Genomic DNA, 21,659 nt, shown 5'->3' with positions numbered 1-21,659 from the left:
TCAAGGAATATCCAACAACATCATTGCGTTGCTTAACAGACGAGTTCAACGTGGACTAGATCACAAGCAGGAGGCTTGTTCATGATGACTTTGGCCTTAGAACATTTCATAGGACTCCAATATATCTCCTAACCGACAAGATGAGGGCCTTAAGGCTTGAATGATGCAAAAAAGTCCTTAATTACTTTAAGAGTAATCCGTCGACTGTAAAGATCTTTTCACAAAAGAAGATCTTGACAGGCGACCAGGTTTTGAACCACAGTAATAGCAAATTTATAGCTAATCATCTGAGGAAGTCTAGGGTACCTTCAGGACAAAACATCCGTCTAAACAATGCACTTGGGAGTCCTGAAGGTACCCTAGACTTCCTCAGATGATCTGCTATAAATCTGCTATTACTGTGGTTCAAAACCTGGTCGACTGTCAAGATCTTCTTTTTTTACAATTTCAATCAAAAAATCGGGATTGAGGCCTACAACAAGGCCCTGAGGTAAAAAAATCTTGACCTGGCTGAAGGCTAACTATCCTCAGAACAATTATGTGTGGACCCAAGACGGTGCTCTCAGCCATACGACCTTAAAGTCACAGAACTTCTGCAGGGAACACTTTGCTGACTTCTGGGACCAGACCTTCTGGCCCTTCTTACAGTGCTGATCACAATCCCTTCGTCTTTAGTGTGTGGAGCGTCATAGAGAGCAAGGTTGGGAAGAGTTCACACAGAAATGTGCAAGAGCTCAAGGGCCAGCCTCAAGAAACAATGAGCCAACATGTCCTCCGATTATATTGTGGCAACCTGCGCCAAGTTCCTACCTCGTGGTGATGCTTTGATGGAAGCTGGAGGCAGCCATACGGAATAAGTCTGGCGAAGAGTGATTGCTAAAAGTTTTTCCAATAAGATTCTTCATTATACTTTTATAATAAAAAGTTATTTCGATTTTGGTTTTACTTCTTCAATGTAGAAAATTTCCCTGGCGCACTCTGTACGACGAGGAATCAACAAAAAATAGTATTCCTGTTCTTTTGGAAACGTTACTTCGTTTATCTTTCAAAATGAATAAATTATGAAATAGCCATGACATATCTAGTGAGATGGGTGAAAGGAAAGCTGACAACAAAATACAAAATCTGACTCTCTATGGCATTGTTTGAAAAGAATAAGGATCTGGTTATTCGTTTGCTATTAGATAAAAAGAACACAAATAATTTGTATTATATTTGCCGCAAAAATATATAAATTGGCAGCAATATTAATTTGTTTATAAATGGAACTAAAAAGATTTGTGATAAAATATTGACTTGTTGACTAGTGTTATTTATTAGACTATTTAAATCTTATACGAATCTTTAAAAATGGACATTGAACTAACTTTCAATAAAAGATTAATATTTTTTTTTGTCCAAAATTAACACAATATGTTTATAGTGGGAAAAAGTTACTTTAGATAAAGCAATGCCATTATTTTCAACTTTTTGTACCTATATTAAAATGCAGTAACAATTTCAAATATTAAAAAACAACTCTAGTGAAAGCAAACTTAAGTATAATATTTGGTTTTTATTTATAACATCTCTAAGTAGCACTCAAAATATTTGTAAAAAGACGTTTTGAAAAAGTAGATGTAATGCACTTTTTGTATCTTAAAAGGTACTTACACACAGTCTACGTGATTCTCAAGACCATTAAGGAGTTAAACTAAAAGAAAAAAGAACGAAAAATGTACGGGTATTTAGCCTCTTTACCAAAAATCAAATGAAAGTAAGAAATCATGTGTAGAATTGAAATAATGCATTTCTATTATTGAGTAAAAAGAAAAATTTGCTAAAAAGGAAGGATAAGCAGTCGAGATTATTTTTATTTTCACTAAAACAAACGTACATATTTTTATTGTTAACTGTATAAAGCGACTCAAACTCGGAGAAACACGAATATCAAAGTTTTAAAAAGTCCTCTGAAACCTCGTTGACTTTGAAAATGATACACGATTGATGAGTTAAAATATATTTTATTATTTTAAAAGAAGTAGTTAAATATTTTTATGTAAGTTTAAATAATAGTAGATGATATTTTAGGACACAATTTATAATAAATGAATTTGAAATAGAACAATTAATTGTTGTTTAATTGAATAGGATCACCCTCAGAATTGATCACAAATTGTAAACTGGAAATAAAGCCTTTATTAAATCTTTCTTGTTTAAGTGGGGCATGTTCCAGCTTCAGGAATTTCAAGTAGCTATGCGATGTTTGTTTACTTCCCTTCTCAGCTCAGACCACAACTAGAAATCACACGGCTTAAGGTCAGGGGATTAGGAAGACCACTCATCAGCTTTGATAACAACGCGAAACAGGCTGTCGAGGTAATACAGAACAGTTTTGGAAATATCACAAGGTACTGAGTCTTCAATCCACATGAACGTTGTATGTGGAGGGTATGTGGTTTCTACCAATGGAATCACAACATCCTTAATATTGTCTAAGTACACAAAGGAGGTCAACTTTAGACCGTTGTCAAAAATGTGAGCCCGACATGATATTCCCGTCATTAGTGATGTAGCCAAAGACCATTATCTTGGACGGGAACTTGGTCTTCATCCCAGGTGGAACATTATCTCTGTTCTCTGAGAAGCCAGTGGTCATTCTTTGCATGTTAGGAAGCGTCAAAGGGGAAGTTTGGCCTATCACTGAAGAGCTTTAGGATGCCTACATTTGATTTAGTAATTTGGGCGAGTTTCTATCCTCTTTGCTACCTGACGTAGGACTTCAATACAAAGTCGTCCTCGATTACTCTGGCCACCTTCCTCCTACTGATAGACCTTTTCCAAGCTTGAGCAGCCTTTGAGATGCCAGGATTTGCTTTGATGGACCTCTTAATCCCAGGCAAGAAGTGGCCAGTCCACTTTTTGAAACCCCCATGAGGAATGGGGAAGCTTCTTACCCACCTTCAGTTGTTTGCAGACGTCATAAACTATATTCCTAGCATATTTTTGATTTCATTTTTACTTTAGCATCGTTACCGGCTTCAAACAATTCTACAATGACTTTACGTTTGTCATCTTGCTGCTTCATATTGAAACTGTACATATTAAATAAGTTAATTAAAGTTGTCGTCTATGGACAGTATTTTCAGTTAAAGTTAGTACTGAGCAAGATAAATGCACTATATTAATAAAAAAAAAAAACAATTGTAGAAATTTCCGGATACTTCTGCCCATCTCTGTACATACAAGCCAACCATAATTTTTTCCTTTTGATTGGCTAGCTTATTGCAGTATTTTATTTAATAAAACAATTTAGTATATATATATTTTTTCTGAAAGATGTTAATAAAACCATAAAAAAAACGAATTCGATGTTAAATGTACATTTTTGAAAAACACTTGACTGAAAAAAAGACTCTCAATATATGCATACATAAATATATGTAAAGAACGTTGAATATTTTAATCCTTTGAGGTTTTAAATAAATCTGGAAAAAATTCCACACTTGTCCCAAACCATGAATAAAATATAAACTACAGATCGATTGAGATGTCAAAGATTAAGAGTTTTTATAGCTACAATACATTTATGCAAATACCATAAATTCTTTATATAAACTTTTATATTTATGCTGTAGATTAGTTTTATGTAGACTCTACCAATGATTACTTGCATTCAAATTTCAATTGTGTCGACTTCATTTTTATAACTAAATATCAATTGTTTTGAAATATGTGACACATACCCTATCAGATTATACAATCAAATCAAATTTAACTTATTTACAGCGACAAATTAAACTAATAGATTTTTCTCAAACAGTTATAAAATATATTGTTATAACTATTATGATAATAATAATAATTCCCCACTCGTCATAAGATGCAATTTTTAATAAATACCAAAAATATTAGTAAGAGTCTGCAATTTCTACCCCAGCCAATACACCAATTCCATTCATTATTCTCCAATCTTTCAAAACCAACCTCTAGAAAGAGTAACATCTACAACAAATAAAAAAATATTGATCCCATAGCCAAAAATTAAGTCATTTTGCATCAATTTCAAAAAATAAATAACATCGAAAGAATAAATGGACAATATACTTATTTCCAACAACTTTCTATTTGAGCTTAAAACGATGAGTAATTTATAAGAGCCCTTAACACAGGATTTTTATTTTAAACTCAGTATGACTTTAAAACCAAAATATTTTTGTTTCATTTATTTTGGCCTGGGGGAATAAATTTTATTGTAACCTAAAGTTACCATATTTTATATGAATAAAGAAGAACGAGAACCAACCAGTCTCCCTGTTAGTTAAGTTGTACATTTAATATGATTTTCAATATAAATTTATTGAATAGATTATAATTATGTTGAAATATAGCTTTTTTTTGCTGCACAAAAAAAAATTTGAAAACATAAAGTAGTCAGTGTAACGTACTTATGAGTGAAAAATATTAGAAACTAATAAATGAAAAGTAAATGTGTGTGGATAATTCATGTTTTCTATTTATTTATTTGTTACTATTCTAATTTATTGATTTAGGTCGGTTCAACTACTGGTGATGCGACGCTAATGTGGATTTCATACTTTAAATATATATTCCAAATTTCATTAGAGTGAGATTAGAACAAATCAAAATACTAAATACTCACATACGATAATTTTTAATTGCTTAAATACTAAATATTTTTTTATAAACGTAATTTAACTCGTAGATTCAAGGATAAACGGTGACCTAATTTTAAATCATTATCATCATTAAAAATTCATTTTGTAATGAACAAATTTAGGGATTCTCTAGGATTACATTGATTAAGTTAGTTTTTATTAGGAAATTCACACTCATTTCATAAGTACTTTAATAGGATTATCATTTCCCAAAAGCTTTAAACAGTTTATAAGCCTTTTGAATTTATGATAATTAAATAAAACACAAAAGATCTTAATTTATGATATAAGATGAAAGTTTAAAAAATGGTATTATTTAGTTTTAAATGAAGTAGTATATATTACATTAAAACACAGATACTTATTGGGTGGCAAATGAAGTTGATTCCAACCGACCATTATATCATCAATCAAAAGAAATATCTTAATAAAAAAGAAGGCAAAACTTATTAATTTATGTATATCTCATATCAAATGGATTTTCCTTTCAATTGACATATTATACATACAGGATAGCAGAAACACATTAAATCTACCTAAATCCACCCTTTATGCCAAGGAATGGATATCATTAGAATGAATCAACCATTTTATTTAATATCATATCATTTTTATTCACTATTCAGCAACTTTCTTTTATGGTAGGTTGAATTGTGAGGACCATCCCAACAAAAGTAGTGCTCGGGATCTAAAATACGATTAAACAAAAACTAACTTGCTTCATTTATTATTATTTGATTGTATTGACATTTTTCTTTTCTTTTGTGGTGTTCTCACTATGAGGAAGTGAAATCGATAGGAATTTTAGAGTGAGTGTCATATATTTTTCGATGTTATGATTTCCAGTGGTCCATTCTTAATTTGATATGTGTATGTTCTTTTTATAATTATGAGTGATTCTCATTTTTTTGTTGAAAAACCAAAGAAATATTAAATTTTGTACTTATAAAATTATCTCTATAAAAATATAAGTACTCATGATGTTGGAATAATTTGTTAATCATATTGTTTTATAATATTTTTGATATTTTATTCTGTATTAATTTATTTTCTGAACAAATAAAATATTCCTAAATATACATAACTTCTCTAAAAAACTCTTTAATATAGATAAAAATGATGAAAAAGTGAAATTAGATATGTATATTTTTACAGAGTTTTGACAAAGAATAAATAAATGTCTGAACGTGATTTTTTTCAATATGCTGGAACTCTATTTATATAATCCTTTTCTTCCTTGGCTTCAAATCTACCAACAATAATATGAGTAAAAAAGTATGTGTGAATGATTTAAAAATAGGTGGAGTTTTATCTAGTTGTTTTATTCTACAATGAAATGTTCGTACTGGGACAAAAAAATTTGCGAATATATAAATATACAAAATTTCAATATGAGAAGAAAAAGAACAGGAGAATAAATACATTTAGGATAAATTATATCAAAAATAAGATCTTGGATATACATGATCTTTTAACGTAATTGAACCAAGGAAATGTGCTATCAATGATATTCAAAAAGCATGTTTATAAATATATATTCCATATGTCTAACAACCATATGTGAGTTATTAAATGATTTTTGTAGGAAAATAGAAGATTTAGCTAACCCAAAAATTAAAATTAATATCTATAGTTCATATTGAAAAATTACAATCGCTGTCCTATGGCTTTTTTTCATTGACGTCAAATATTGTATTTTAAATAAAAATTAACCCACTTTTGAAATTATATCCCTCAATTGCCGAAGTCCAAGATAGACACACGGAAATATGGATGCCAAATATATAAAATTTAAATGCATTTTGTACCATTTAAAAAAAAAAGAAGTAATGTTTCTCCAATAAATATTCAAAACACAGGGCAATATTCTTTTGAATCATAATTTGATAATATCAAACAAAAAATCACTGCATGAATAATTATTGTTACTAGATTTATCAATAAAACAAAACTCAAAATTTAGTTTTGATAGTTCCTTGCTCTCTAATTTTTTGTAAATCTTAATTGGTTTATTATATACATAGATATATTATTAGTTTATTGTCTAAACGTTTTGAAAATAATTTTTTCTCTTATATTATTATCATTATTTTTTATTTTTGTTAACACATATTACATCAGTCAAAAATTATAAAAGTGTGTAATCCAAAACAGAAAACATACAACGTCCAAATGATAACGCTAAAAATGAAAACACAAATAAGTCAATTGAAAAATTTGAAAATAACAAGAATGAAGGTGGAAAAGAAAAACCGGTAGATAACTAATCAGTTTAAGAAGTGAGATTCTCGAGCGAGTTTTGACAAGTAAACGTTAATAAACACTCTGTAATAGTATATTCATAATGTCTATAATATGATTACTATTTGCCTTCGATGAAAATACTTTTTTCATGGGTGTGTTTAAACTCTACTTTTATTGCCTTTTTGTTTAAGAATGTATGTGTTCTTTTTTTGGTAATAAATAATTGATTGTATACATATTTACAGTGCTTATAATCTACTTCTATATAATAAATGGGTTACTAGTAAAATTAAAATAATTTTCTCATTTGTCTATATAAGAAAAATTGCACATGTTTCATTTTACACTCTATACCTTGGTTTCAGTACATAATTTGAGCTGTGTATGAACTATTTTGGTAGTTGCTAGTTGAAAAGTGAATTCCAAAGGTGGTATAATTGTTCTTTAATTTTTGAGGAGATAATATCATACTATGACGTAACTATATGTACTCATGAATTACGGAGGGTAATACTGAGGACTTGTTGGTAAATTATATGTGTACATTCTTTTTAGACATATTGAGTATAGACCAAAATAGTAATACCTAACTTTGTTCTTGCTAGATACAGAGTACGATTTTTGTATCCATCCTTACTGTCATAGATTTTTATAGCTAATTGAAATAAAATTTACAATGCGCCAAAAATTATTCGTATTATCAGTGTTAATTTTACCTTTCTTTTCTTTTTACATACCGACTATGTGTAAAACTTACATCTCTATACATACATATATATTTATACCTTCTAAAAAATATGTAGATTATCTATAGAGGTGCCCAGAAGTATTTACACTACACTTTAAAGTTTCATAATTTTATATATTTCTTTATTAAGCATAGTTTTTTTACAATAATAATTTGTAGCAGCTATTTGAGGACATTTTGTTACTCGATGTGCCCACCATTTGATTCAATTACAGAGTACAGGCGGCGATGGAAGGTGAAAAGGTGGTCATGTTTTGTTTAATGAAGCACTTTAGGGAAACAATACTGTTATGGGGAGTCTCTTTGACCTTGCTCTTCAGCTCAGACCACAAATAGTAGTCACAGGGGCTGCAATCTGGTCTGTTAGAAGGTCACTCGTCCGGCTTGACGACTCTGTCAAAATGCTTTTCCAAGAATGCAATTACAATAGTACTTTTTTTTTTTTGCCTCAGTCAAAAAATAGTTCCATAATCGTGAAAAACAAAGTCTTTGTTGCAATCCACGCAGGACGAGACAACGATCAAACTGATTAAATATGAATAATTTGAATCCCTGTATTAGGGAATTTGCAGCTGGGAGGCCGTTCGTTTGGCAAAAAAACTCTGCTTCATACCATACCACAATGAAAACTGTAGAACTGGTAGTTATTATCATATTTTTTTGGACATTATTGGACCCCATTTTTGGTCTTCAATATCACCGGATCTCAACCCCATGGACTTTTTTCTGTATGCCGCATTTGAGCGACACACCAACATAACCTTCTTCAGTCCGATCTGTTGTCTACAATCTCGGAAGAATTTCAGAATCTGCCAACGGAGACTGTCAAAAAGACTTGCACCCCTTTCCAAAGTCGATTCAATACCTTTTTTGTCGATTATATTGAGCAATCATAAAAAAATAGTGAGGTCTCATTTGGCATTGTTTTTTTTTGTTAAAATTGGATCATTTGTTTAACTGAAAATCTATTTTTTTTAAACGTTGTTTATTAAATAGACGCTCTATCTACTTTGTAGATAGCGAGTGGATAAACTCACATAGATATTGGACAAAAACGAGCAAATTTCTATAAACCAATATTAGGGAATCAAATATTGACTTCAAAGGTGTAAATAACTAAATTGTTAATTTATTTATTCATATTTTTCCAAGATAGGTTAATTAAAAATTTTGATATAACATTAAATATTCTGTAACAAATTTCAAAAAGTTTATTATTTTCAGTTACCTAATGATTTAATAATGAAGAAAAAAAACATAATAAATGACTTAATTCCTAGATTACACATAGTTCTTTATTATTTAAGTCAAGATTTTATTTAAAACTATCTGACATATTTTTTTTTTTTTTAATTGTTCTCATTTCTTCTTCGAAGAAAAAAAATTGACTTTTTTTGTTCATTTCTCTGAGAGCCTCAAATAAAGTTAGAATCCTTTTTCACTTAATACTCACAAACTTCCGTACCAATGTAAAAATAATCACTTACATCGAAGATATCGTTTTCTTCCAACACAAAAATAAATAAATAGAAAATGAAATATTCGAACTAATAATCAAATCATAGGACAAACTTGTTCGATTTAATCTAATGTATTTAAAATGCAGCATTAGTTAAATTATACAATCAGTACGGAACAAAATTAATTAGTTTAAAAATAAAAGTAAAAGAGCATTAAAAAGTTAGGAAAGTGGAATAAAATGCATTATTATTTTAAACAAAATAATACACTTAATTTGATCCAATAAAGGTATATACAATAGGGTGATGCAGTTTCCCCCAAAATTAAAATCCTTGTCAGAATCAGCGGAACCTAATTTGGTACTGCATCTAGATAAGTAGAACCCAAACACGATATTTTAGCAAATTTGGGTAACCTCTAGCACAGTTGCAATATAAAAATACGTATTGAACAAAAAGAAATTTTACGTTTTTTAAAAACATGTTTAAAAACAAAATATTATTATGAACAAAAAAGAAATTGATGTGGCATATTTTTTTTGGGTGAGTCTAATTTTGTTGATTGTAAATTAATCGGTCCTAGAAATTTCAATATAATAGACATTATTAAACTTCAGTATAGAAAATTTAAAAAAAGAACACCATTCTCCTTTATTTTTTATCCTTTTAATATCATATAAATTTCGAATGTTAATAATTGTATTTACATTCTTACAAGAAAAATAACCATATTTAGAGTGATGCAGTTCCCCCCTCCCCCCCAAACAACAACAACATAAAACATCGTTAAAATCAGATGGCCCTTTTTATATAGTACTGCAATACTGTCAGTTGAACACATATATAGACACAGTTACAAGTATATGCGTCACATTTTACACCATAGTGCGTAAGTTATTCATTGTTTTGTTTGAAGTAGGAATTACTGATTGATGAATTTGCATTCACAGGGCATGCTTTGTTCATTAGTAGAATTGGTAAATATTTGAGTGTTGGGTTAAACTAGTCTTTAACGTAAGTCATTATTATGTTGTGATATAAAAGATAGATCTCAATTATCCATTTCTGGACGGTAAGAGGAGAGAAGATATCCTTCAGCTTTGCAAGACGTTGCCCACAGATATTTCTAATGGATGGGATTGTAAGGAACTGGTAATGCTGTTAGTTCTCAACATAAGTGAGGGAAAGGATAAAGGTTTCGACAGATTATCTGACCTGGTGCCTTATACAAAGCAAGGTGGATGTCGAAGCTTCTTTATGCTATAAAGATCGATCTGCTCAGCAAAAATATAGTTCAAGAAGGGGACTGGATTAGTGGCAGGACAACAGAAGAAACTCAATTGCAGTTTTTTAGTTTTGGTTGAGTGTTTTGGTGATTTACAACTCCACTTCCTTCAAGAGAACCTTTGAATGATCTCATACCAGTCAATAACTTGATCAGTTATATGAAGATCCATAATACTTCTGCAGATGCATCAATCATGGCATTCTCGGCACATTTGTGGTACCTAATAGAAGAGCTCTTACCAATAACATCATTTTTGATCAAATTAGAAATTCCATCAAAACAAACATGGTATCGAAATTACTTATTTTTGAACAGAAACTCTTCAGCAAGAGGCATGACTCAAGATATTACCTTCCAAAACAAAGAAACAGAAAGCAAGAAAAAAGTAGATGGTGATTAAAAATTGATAGATGATCAATGTATTTCTTGTGTGAAGTACTTACTAGTTTAATTATTATAATAAATTTATATTATTATGTGATGAGGATAATTAGTAAAAAAGAAAATAACTAATAAGGAAAAACTATTAATATTTTTTTCTTCTTTTCTCAGCTGAAGTTTAATAATGTCTTCTTTATTTAATTAACTGTCTAGGAAGAATCAGTTATTACTTGATACAATCAAGGGAAGTGAAGTGACAAAAAAAATTATAGAACAAAATAATATTGATTTGATTATGAAAATATTTTTTTTTTTCTTGTTTTTTATAAAACCTATAATAAAAAAGTTTTATTTCATAAACGTTTAGACATTACAAATGTACTAGAGGTAAACGTTAACCAAATGTTGTATTTCTAATTACCTAACTGCAGTACAGAAATTATGGTCTGCTGATTTTGATAATGTTGAGGTAATTGCATCACCCTAATATTCACTCATAGTTAAACATTTCTTAATTATATATATATATATATACCTATGAAATTACTAGTATTTAAAAATTCTACATTTTTATATTTTATACCTTATCATAAATTCACCTCCTTTTTAAAAGCTATAATTTAGCATATAAACAACCCTTCATATATTTTACATTGTCTAACTATACTCATGATGATTAAATGGTTCAATGTATATCTGGACTTTGACTAAAACAATGATATATTTATGTACAATAAATCAAATGAGAGAACCTTCAATTCCATAAATAGAATGAATAATCAAAAAACACATATTATCTCAATTGGTAATGGTTGAAATATGCTAAATTTTTAAATTATAAGTTATATTGTATAATTAAATTTTTTTTTAAATTATATTCGACTCTTAGGAGGCATGTCCACCTTAGAGGAAGAATCTGAGCCTCCCTACACAAGAGAGTGCTCCACTGAATTAAAGGATAACCCACTACAAACTTTTGAGGAGGATGCCACAATAGACGAAACTTTAAATAAATAAAAAAACCAAGGTAATTTGTCCTTTATTCGAAAATTAGATGGCTCTCTATCCCTGAGTACGATAAAATCCTTGAATGTGGCTGAAATCACCATCAACAAACTGTGATTGCCTTACTATAATATTTCAAATCTCAGTTCCAATACGGGACCAAGCAGAGCCATTATAGGGATATCAAACTCTTTAGACACTAATTTAAAGTTCAGTAGCCTTATTGTACCTTTAACATAGAAACATAAATCAACTAAACAAGATATTTTGGTGGACATTATTGGATTCAAAAGTATAAAACCATCACGAATTATAGCACTAAGATGTCTGGGTAAAGAAATCCTTACTTCCCTTGAAAATTATAAAGAAAAATTAAAATTGATTTGATCGATGCGATCTGAAATTCACCAAAAAGTCTTCAAGAGCATTCAGATTTTAAGAACAAGGATACAGGAGCCGGTAGCTTTCTGTTTGAAGGCATTTGGGGATCCTAAAAAAATTCCACTTGTCTACCTTTTAGGAATGACTTCATTACATTATAGTTTAACATAGGGGAAAAACAACACTCCCATTGCTTCAAGTTTGGTTACACATTCTCTAGATGGGAGAACAATAAAACATATATTAAAGATTATCAAGAAATCCTCAAAAATGCAAGTGTCCATAAAAAGACACTTCATTAAGGAGATTAATTAAAAGGAGGATCCGGAAATTTCACAAAGGAAGGGAAAGAAGAAAACTCGAAGAAAGAGGGTGAAAAAAAGTTATGTCCAAGGAGACAGACGACTCCAACCACCCAGGAAAAGCTGGAGGAAATTATAAAAAGGAAACCAATCCTTAAGTAAATCATCAAGTTTTAAGTAAAGTAGCTGAACCAGGTGTTACGGAAACCCTAAACGTTCCCTCCAAAGAAGCCATGTATACCATTATGAAGGTTAAAACCAATACTAATGAGAAAAATAGAGTTTAGTAATGAGTAATAGAAACCAAATTTGCTATAGACAATTGACAAGAAGAGTCACATTTACCTTTAAAATTGACAGAAAATTATTCAATTGAAATGGGTGATCAAATTTTTTTAAATTAATTACCTTGTGAACTACCACGTAATGCCGCACACTCATAAACACCAATGTGGAAAAGGATAAACAAAACCTATTAGTCATGAAATGAAAGCACTCGATTCGAAATTCCATAGAAATATTCATGAATACATATCAAACATTGCATCAAACATCCCATTCTAGTAATAAGGTTAAAAAAAACACAATAGAAGAAAGAAAATCACATTGAATTTTTTTCCCCCAGTTTTATTTTTTGATTAATTAAGTTATGAGTTTAAACATCTGTCTTTAGATGTTGTTAAATACTATACAATACAAGGGTCTAATCACGGGTGTTAGAAAATACTAGGACGGGCCAAATTATTTTTTCAGTAGATTTTTTTTTGGTTTATTAATGGTGAGTTATCCATAGTCAACCAAAGTTACAAAATTAAATATAATTAAGTCCATTATTTGATCAATTGTAATAAGTCATTGATATTTTAGAGAGCAAGAGGATTACCCAAAATTTCAATATTGATTTGGTAATATAATCCGACTTAATTATATTCATTTTTGGAACTTTATTAAGCGCATCTTCCAATCTTATATTGCGATTGCATTAAATAATCAATAGGATAGTAAGAAAACCAAACTTTTTAAATTCTGTGATATAAGATCTACTCAGACTTTTTTTGCTATAATAGAAAGCATTTGAATTTTTTTTTTTAAAGCCAGCATATTTTTAGAATTTTATGGAAAAGGAATAACGATTTAAAAGGTTTTTTTTGTTAACTCCTATAACTGATTAGTTATATTTGGAACACATATATTTCATTTTTCTTTGTTTTCTAAAAGTCCATGCCTTTACCTGAGATCTATGTACATATTTGTTCCAACATATCCGTTTATGTTTATTCAGTCTAAAACTTTAATATAGGTACGTATATTTACATTTTCGTATTGCTTTGTACACGAAATGAACAAGTTAAAACAACGTCATGCAATCAGCAAAGAAATGGTTTGTTTATATTCACTCATTTTGGATTATGTTACTTTTTTTATTGTTTGTAAAGTAAAGGCAATTTAAAAGACAAAGTAAACACTTTTTCATTACTTAATTTTAAAATTTTCTACTCTATTTTGTTAAAAGTTATTTTTTATGCTTAAATTATTAAAAAAAACTTGGTAGTTGGTAGTTTATTGATAAAATAACATTAAAGAAAATTTGAACATTAATTAAATTATTTTGAAAAAAGTACTCTAAATTTGCAATATTTTTATAATTTTATAGAATGTCTATTTAAATCAATTTGTTTATATTTTTGGGGATGAACAATTTGGATTACTCATCTTCAATTTTTTAGAAACTAGTAGGCACAAATTAATTATTATGAAATATTCCATCTAATATTTTACATTATTGAATTCCCAAATGTAAAATACATTCTTAAAAAAAGCATTCAATTAGTTTACTCATGCTTATAAACACCAACTAAGATCAAAAAAGTTTAACACTGGTAAATTACGTATAGTGTGATTACTCAAAAATTAAAATCATTTTCGACGCTGACAAGCCTCAGTTCTAGAAGTCTGACAAATTGGTAAGATATGCCATTCAAAAGAACTGACAAGAAGCTACAATTTGATTTTTGCTTTGTTTTTGTGCAATCAAAAAAGTCCGAGCAACTAGCAAAGTGGCAGAGCGTGTGCGATATCCTCTGCGCACAAGTCAACAAGTAGACGCTGTTCTGAACAGGAGAAATGATCGCTTCTTGCCTGAATCAAGACCTCATGTCAAGGAAACCTTCAGAATCATGAACCCAGATCAGGTCCGGGGTCTAGTCGTCGTTGCATCCGATGGCAGCAAGATGTATCCCTACTTCTGCATGGCCTACGAGAAAGTAACAGAGACGTATACTTTAAGGTCCTCAGGTACCATGTTTTGCTATTGCTGAAGAGCATTTTCCTCATGGACAACAATGAGTTTACCAAATATGGCGCCCAGCAGACAACGTCCAAGAAGGTGCAGCATTTCTGCAGAGAGAACATGTCTGTCTTCTGTCTGCCAGGTTTTTGGCATTCGTCCTCACCCGACGTGAACCCCCTAGAATCCCTGTTATGGTTTGTCTTGAAAGGCATTATGAACAAGACTTATCACCCGAATGTTAGTACCCTGAAGGTCTTGATCAATGAGGAGTATAACAACTTGTCGTCAGACTTCATCAAGGCCAATTGTGCTTCCGTTCATCCCCATATTGAAGCTATCATTAAGGATGGAGGGGATATGTTGGTTAAAATGTATAGAAAATTGTTAAATTCCTATTTTTGCTTCATGGTTTGCCATAAAAATACCACAAAAAAAAATATGGAGAAGTGAAAATGGCTTTTAAATTTTTTAAATTTTGAGTCCTACCCCTATATAACTTCCCAAAATTAGGGTGGCTAAACGTCCAGGTGTAGTATTTGATTTAAAATTTGAAGAAAAGCTCAATTTTTCAATTGAATATAAGAATAATATAATTAAAGATCTTATTTTTTTCAAATATGTCGTTATATTATGTTAGTTTAAACAAAAAGAGCATTGCACTAAGGTTCTTGAAAGGGTTAACTTTGTTGCAAAAGTGGGTGGAAATAACTGTAGACCTTTTGTTGTATGCTTAAAAATTAAGTAAGTAGTTTTTGGCTTTCTCAAGTTTTTTCATTCTTATAAAACTCAAGAATGAGGTAATAATAAATGAAATGCATCATCTTAAAATATAGGATAATTGAAATATAAACCAGATGATGTTGAAGTAATTAATATCTATTATTTTTTTTCAGGTAAGAGGAAACAAGAACCTCATGACAAAATAGTATAAAATTTCAAAAGAGCGGATTAAATAAATAGGTATATCTATTTTCAAAGCATTTGCATCTAAGATATAAAGAAATAAATATCTTTTTAAAGCATGTAAAATAGAAAATTTTATTATCTTCCAGGGCTAGGTATGTGGAGAATAAGAATTTTACTATCCTCATTGTCCAATTCCGTTTCATAAATCATTCTACCTACTTCCTAGGTATATATTTGACAAATTTATCCTTTTTTTTTTGCTTTATTTGATTCATTAAGATCTTTTTTGAGTAGAGGTAAGGCAATATCTAGATATTGATTAAAGCTTTAGTCCTAATCAAATAAATAGCACTGAAAAAATGTGCCTTCCTATGTACTGACATAGTTCCAGGTTTGAGCTCGTGTACTCTTTTTATATACATTTATTCACACGTTCATTTTTGAAGAAAAAAAAATATGTTCAGACGTGCATTTCTTTCCGTTCATATTGTTAAACAGAGTGACGAACATGTTATTAATTCCTGTCCAAATTTAGTTGCCTATGTTAAGCTAAATTTATACAAAAAGGGATCACTATCGCAACTTAATTTGAACTATGGGTTTCTGGTAGAATATGAATTTAGAGAACAATAAAAAGGAAGTGAAGAAATAAACTCTCTTCAAATATTGTTCATTTTATTGTATTCAAGCACTAAGTCGTTCAAAATAAACGGAGAATACGAACTATATCCAAGTATCCATGGTACATACTTGTAGATATGTAATGTTCTATCCTAATTAAATTATAAGAAAACAATAACTTTAGCTCTTTTTTTTTGTAGAAGAAATTAATCTTCAATACATTATCTTTTTATAGTTATCAAAAGCTAATATTCTGATGGATATCACTGCTTAACATAACATCACATACATAGCGCTAGAAAATTATGTCTTACAGTCATTTTGCCTCATTTATATGTCACTTTTATCAATTAATGAGATTTATGCGCAGGGTTTTTATCTTCCTTTTATTGGTCAGATGAAGTTGCAATGATTAAGCATAGATTAACATTGTAGTATAACATTTACTCCCTCTAACCTAAGAATTGTCTTTGAAGTCCATATGCACTAAGTGTTGTTTTCTTCTCTAGGAACAACTTAGACGCAAACCTACGCATATACAGTTCATGATAATTATTTGTCCCAAGAGCCGTTGTCCATTGAGTTAACTCGTTTTTGTTTATTTTATGTTTAAAATTCGTATTCCATTGGAATTTTTTTAACAAAAATATGTTATGTGTGTTACAAAAAAACGCTTAAAATAGTTTTTTTTTCTTTTAGAAAAGTGATAGAATCAGACCCAAAATTTACATGCATACACTATGTAATCAATTTGAACGAAGGACAAAATCGGTAATAACATTAGTTTAATAAGAAAAAAATATATATACAAATACGGTAACGATTTGAATGGAAGAAGTGCAAATCACTTCTCCATTTAGTATTTATCATTAGACATGATGAACTATTCTTATAAGGAAAAACTCATGGAATGACAATAAGAATAATATGAGAAAGGAGCATAATTCCATGACTAATCCAACATAAAACAAATATTTAATGCATTTTATATAAATAAGTATTATATATTTTGATTTTAAAAATTCAGAGGGAACATTAATTTCAACCAAAAATAAGCAATAACGACGCATAAACTTTATTTATTTATATATTAAGGCAAAATATCCTGGAGGCAGCAAAATGTTCTTACATACATAACACAAAAAGTTTTTTACATCATTCTTATCTTATACATTGCCTACAAACATTTCAATACTCCACACGATCATCTAAATACTGAGTTTTTGAAAGATATTTTATTCATACACATTTAATTCTTATCATTAACACTTTCTTTCCCAATGATGCCATATGGCATCATCAACTTCAAATTCGATTTTTGGCGTATTGAATATTCGGATGGGTATTGTTTGCATTCTCTTAGGTAGATGACATTGCAATAGTGACATTTTGCATCAATTTTGTTGTAAGGGGTGTGCTATGCTTCTTTCATAGCTGATCACTTGCATATGAAGTGATCTTGAGGGACACTGCTCTGCTTACAACCGCATATAACTAACAAGGTATACATAATATTTGTATATTTATTTATTATAATTGAATGTAAACATCTTATATGTGTTACTAGAAATTAAAGGGTTGCTCCAAATATCAATCTTCTGTGGTCTAGATTTTTTTTAAAGTAGCATGACTCCATATGGCATCAATGGGATTTTATAATGATTTTCAGTAAAATCCTATTTTTTACAATAGTTATGGGAATTCTTTTAAAACTAGTTATAAATCTTCATAAATTTGCTTTTATCACTAATTCCTTGTATTTTTTGCCACATAATCGATCTGGACAACTGATAAGTTTTCTTCATCTAAACAATCATGACAATATAAAACCCAGAGAAGATTACCACTATAATAAACTTATCAAAGTTAGACCATTCATTGACTCTCTCAACAATAAATTTGGTAAATTGAACAAGAAGAACGTAATTCAGTGGACGAAATGATGATACACTTCTAGGAACTTCACTTATTGAAGCAAAATATGAGAAATAAACCTCATCAATTCAATTTTTTTGCTAGATGTTGTACAAGTGGTATCCTATATTACTTTGAAGTATATGTAGGAAAATTAACCGCAGTGTCTCATAGTACGCAGTTGGAGATAGATGGAGCTATTGTCACAAGGCTGGTTAGTAAACTTCCAAAGAATCAAAACTTCCAGCTTTACACTGATAATTGGTTCTAATCTCACATTATACTCTGTGCTCTTAAAGAGATTGAAATTTATGGTACATGGACAGTAAGAAGTAATGGATTACCTGGCTGTAGTTTGGAAAGTGATGCTATGCTAAAGAAAGATGGTAGAAGAAGCTGTGACAAAAAACAATATACCGTCATCGAATGCTATGGCAATAAGCCTGTAACTGTTGCATCCGCTTATGTGGGTAATAATCAAGGATCTACTGTTAAACTATGGTCAGTAGCTGAAAAAAAAGCATAAAGGTGTTCCTGTCCTTGCAATCGTGAAAGAATGCAATAAGAACATGGGTGGTGTTCACCTGAATGAAATGCTTGTGGCTGTGTACAGAATAAAAATAGGTGTGAAAAGATTATATTTCTGAATATTATACCATTTTGTGGATACAGCAAAAATCAATTCTTGGCTACTGTACTTCATGAAATTCCAAAAATGGAATAATCTTTCCATATGTATATTGTACATCAATATAACACTTTCTACAAAGGGAATTAAAATAAATTTACTATTTTACATTTGAATTATATTATTTGGAACTAAACTAATGTTTTATTTTGCCTTTCAATTTTGCCATAGAATTTTCCCCATGGTGCCACTTGGAATCACTACCATTTCCTTTGATATGTTCCTAATGATGTCATATGGAATCCTTCTTTTTTTTGTGCTCTAAACTAAAAATTTAATTTTGAAATGTTCTTATATGTGTTCTATTATGACATTCCAATAAGATTTCGTTGTTATTTTTTTTTTTCACTAACAAATTTATTTGGGAAAGAAAGGGTTAAAATGCTGAACAAAAACCTATAACATAATATTTCAAAAAACTACTAACTAAATGGAATGTTAATTTGTACATTAAAAAATAGTACAAATATGAATCAACTTGTGGCTAAATAACTGTAAAAACTCCAACGCAAAGAAAATATAAATTAGCTATCTACTAGCATATAGACAAACCAACATGTTAGCCATGACTCACTTATATTTTCTACATGTCCCTTTTCAGAGCTCTATACAGAAATAGTCTGGATTTGAATAGTTGTCATAATATAGTGTTAATTTGTCAAATGGAACTAAATGTATCTTTGAACGAAGAAATTTTTATGACAATGATTAAACGAAAACTGATGTAATGAAGTTTTTCATATTGTTTGATCTTATTTGTACAATGAGGTTTAAGGAGCTTCTTGTAATATACTAATAATCTGCTGGAGTCATTTTATATTAAAACTATTTTCTTGTTCAGGGAGAACACCTGTTTAACCTAATGTTACTTCCCCGAGAATCCTTACTGATAATGACCAATTAGTTAAATCTCAACTATAAAAATAAATATAAATATTTAATACATTCATTTTTATTTGATACAAAAGGGTCAAAATTTCTTCCAATGAATTGAAGCCAAGATTCTTTAAATGCAAAGTACAAAACTTATATATATATTTTTTAATTTTCTGGATTGTCGGGTTTCATAAGAATGTGAGATTATAGTAATTCTGTACTATTATCGTTCAAAGTCAATTTTCACCATTAAGACAATTACAAGTACAATGAATAAAAACTGTTGAAAAGGGGTTTTTTATGATTATAAAAGTGCTATTATTGTTTCTATATCTTGTTCTAAACATGATATATTTCCATTTTTAGACTAAAAAAACCGATATTTTTATTTAGACACTTATAACATATTCATCATTTAAAGTGATATTTAATATGGTGGCTTATATTATGGAAAAATATTTCATTTGTTTAAAAAAAAAGAACTATTAAAATATATGCATGTCCAAGGATTTTTGTTCGAATTTGTAGATTCTGAGTGATCCTATTTTTTATGTAGGTACACCAAATATATACAACATTATGATAATATTGCTTACAGTTTCAATGTCATCATAATGACGTCATACGCGTATTAAATAATATCACAATTTTGTGATAGTTATAAATTATATTTGCAATATTATAATTCCCTACTCGTTTGAAAAGAACGCTCCGTTTGTCCTTAAATATCAAAATTCAGATGGGGCTGTAATTTTCAGGGTCTGTCCGTGGTTCAACACTTACTCCTTGTCTTTTAAATCCTCAAAATATTGGATTTTTTCCATACAGCTATTTTTAAAGCATTCTGCAATTCAAATAGTGTAGTTTTTTTTGGACATTATCTTATTTCTATGAGGTTTTTTTTCGTTTTTTGAAATAGATACTATAAAAATTGTGTATTAATTTATTCAAATATAAATGTATATACATATATTTTTATACCGTTAATAGCATTTTTGGCAATCTGCAAATTACATAATGATTATAACATTATTATTACAATGAAAGTAAAGCTTTCAGAATAAAGAATGTGAATAAGGGGATTTAGTACCCGATATCAAGATATAAATGTACATTAAAAATGAACTGAAAGAAAATTATACACTGTGGTTAAAAGATAAGACTTTATGCTCGGATATCTATCAATATAACAAATATGTTATTTATAAAATTGTAAGTATAAGTTTATCAAATCAATGTATCTTCCTCATGTGATTTTGTAATCTTTTTACTGACCTCACAAATCACAAGATGCAGCATAAGCCGAAATAACATAGTCTTGAGAACCTAGAATTAATGTATTTAATAAATTAATTGAGCAAATTTCCGAAAAGAATCGGAAGAAACTTCATAAAATGACTTATTTAGTCAAAGTCAATTTCTATAAAAAATGGACCTAAAACTTGTATAAAATACTCTTTAATACCAAATAAAAACAGTTATACTTTAATTATTAAAAAAAAATAACAAGTAATTGCCGAAGAATCCCAATGAAATTGATAATTTGTTTAAATTAATTTTGCTTTGGATTGATTAGGAACAAAAAAAAGTAAAATAATTCATTCGGGAAAACTATTTCAACTTTTCTAATTTAATATGATTAGGAACTGATGTATTTAGGGATATATTTTTGATGGACAGTAAAGTGTTTAGTAATTTTATATGTATGCTTCACTTTGTAAACTTCCAAATACATGTTAGTGTTTCATAGTTTTTGTAATATTTTTACTCATTGTAGCCGAGACTCTGAAATCTGGTCCAAATATGATAAGAATTCTCTCTATTATATATATTTTTGTCCAGTATAATTCCTTTAAAAGTCTTAAATATATATATATGTATACATACCCACTAATGG

The 21,659-nt window shown here is 29.4% G+C and overlaps 1 protein-coding gene across 4 annotated transcripts in view; it reads left to right on the top strand.

Annotated features, from left to right (window-relative positions):
• LOC121129667 (zwei Ig domain protein zig-8) overlaps positions 1 to 21,659 on the top strand; it is a 453,671-nt gene that overhangs the window by 310,083 nt on the left and 121,929 nt on the right. The window contains exons 2-3 of one of the 4 annotated variants that reach the window (XM_040725394.2): positions 15,651 to 15,717; positions 15,810 to 15,889. The exons of 2 other annotated variants lie outside the window; for them this stretch is intronic. The gene's annotated coding sequence lies outside the window, so the exon portion shown is untranslated. The remainder of the gene's footprint in view (positions 1 to 15,650; positions 15,718 to 15,809; positions 15,890 to 21,659) is intronic. One more of the 4 variants, XM_071893298.1, reaches the window with a different exon arrangement.

This window comes from Lepeophtheirus salmonis, chromosome 14, assembly GCF_016086655.4.
Source record: "Lepeophtheirus salmonis chromosome 14, UVic_Lsal_1.4, whole genome shotgun sequence".
Classification (NCBI taxonomy): Eukaryota; Metazoa; Arthropoda; class Copepoda; order Siphonostomatoida; family Caligidae; genus Lepeophtheirus; species Lepeophtheirus salmonis.
The sequence above is the reverse complement of the archived record's forward strand: the minus strand, read 5'-3'. Positions and strand labels throughout refer to the sequence as shown.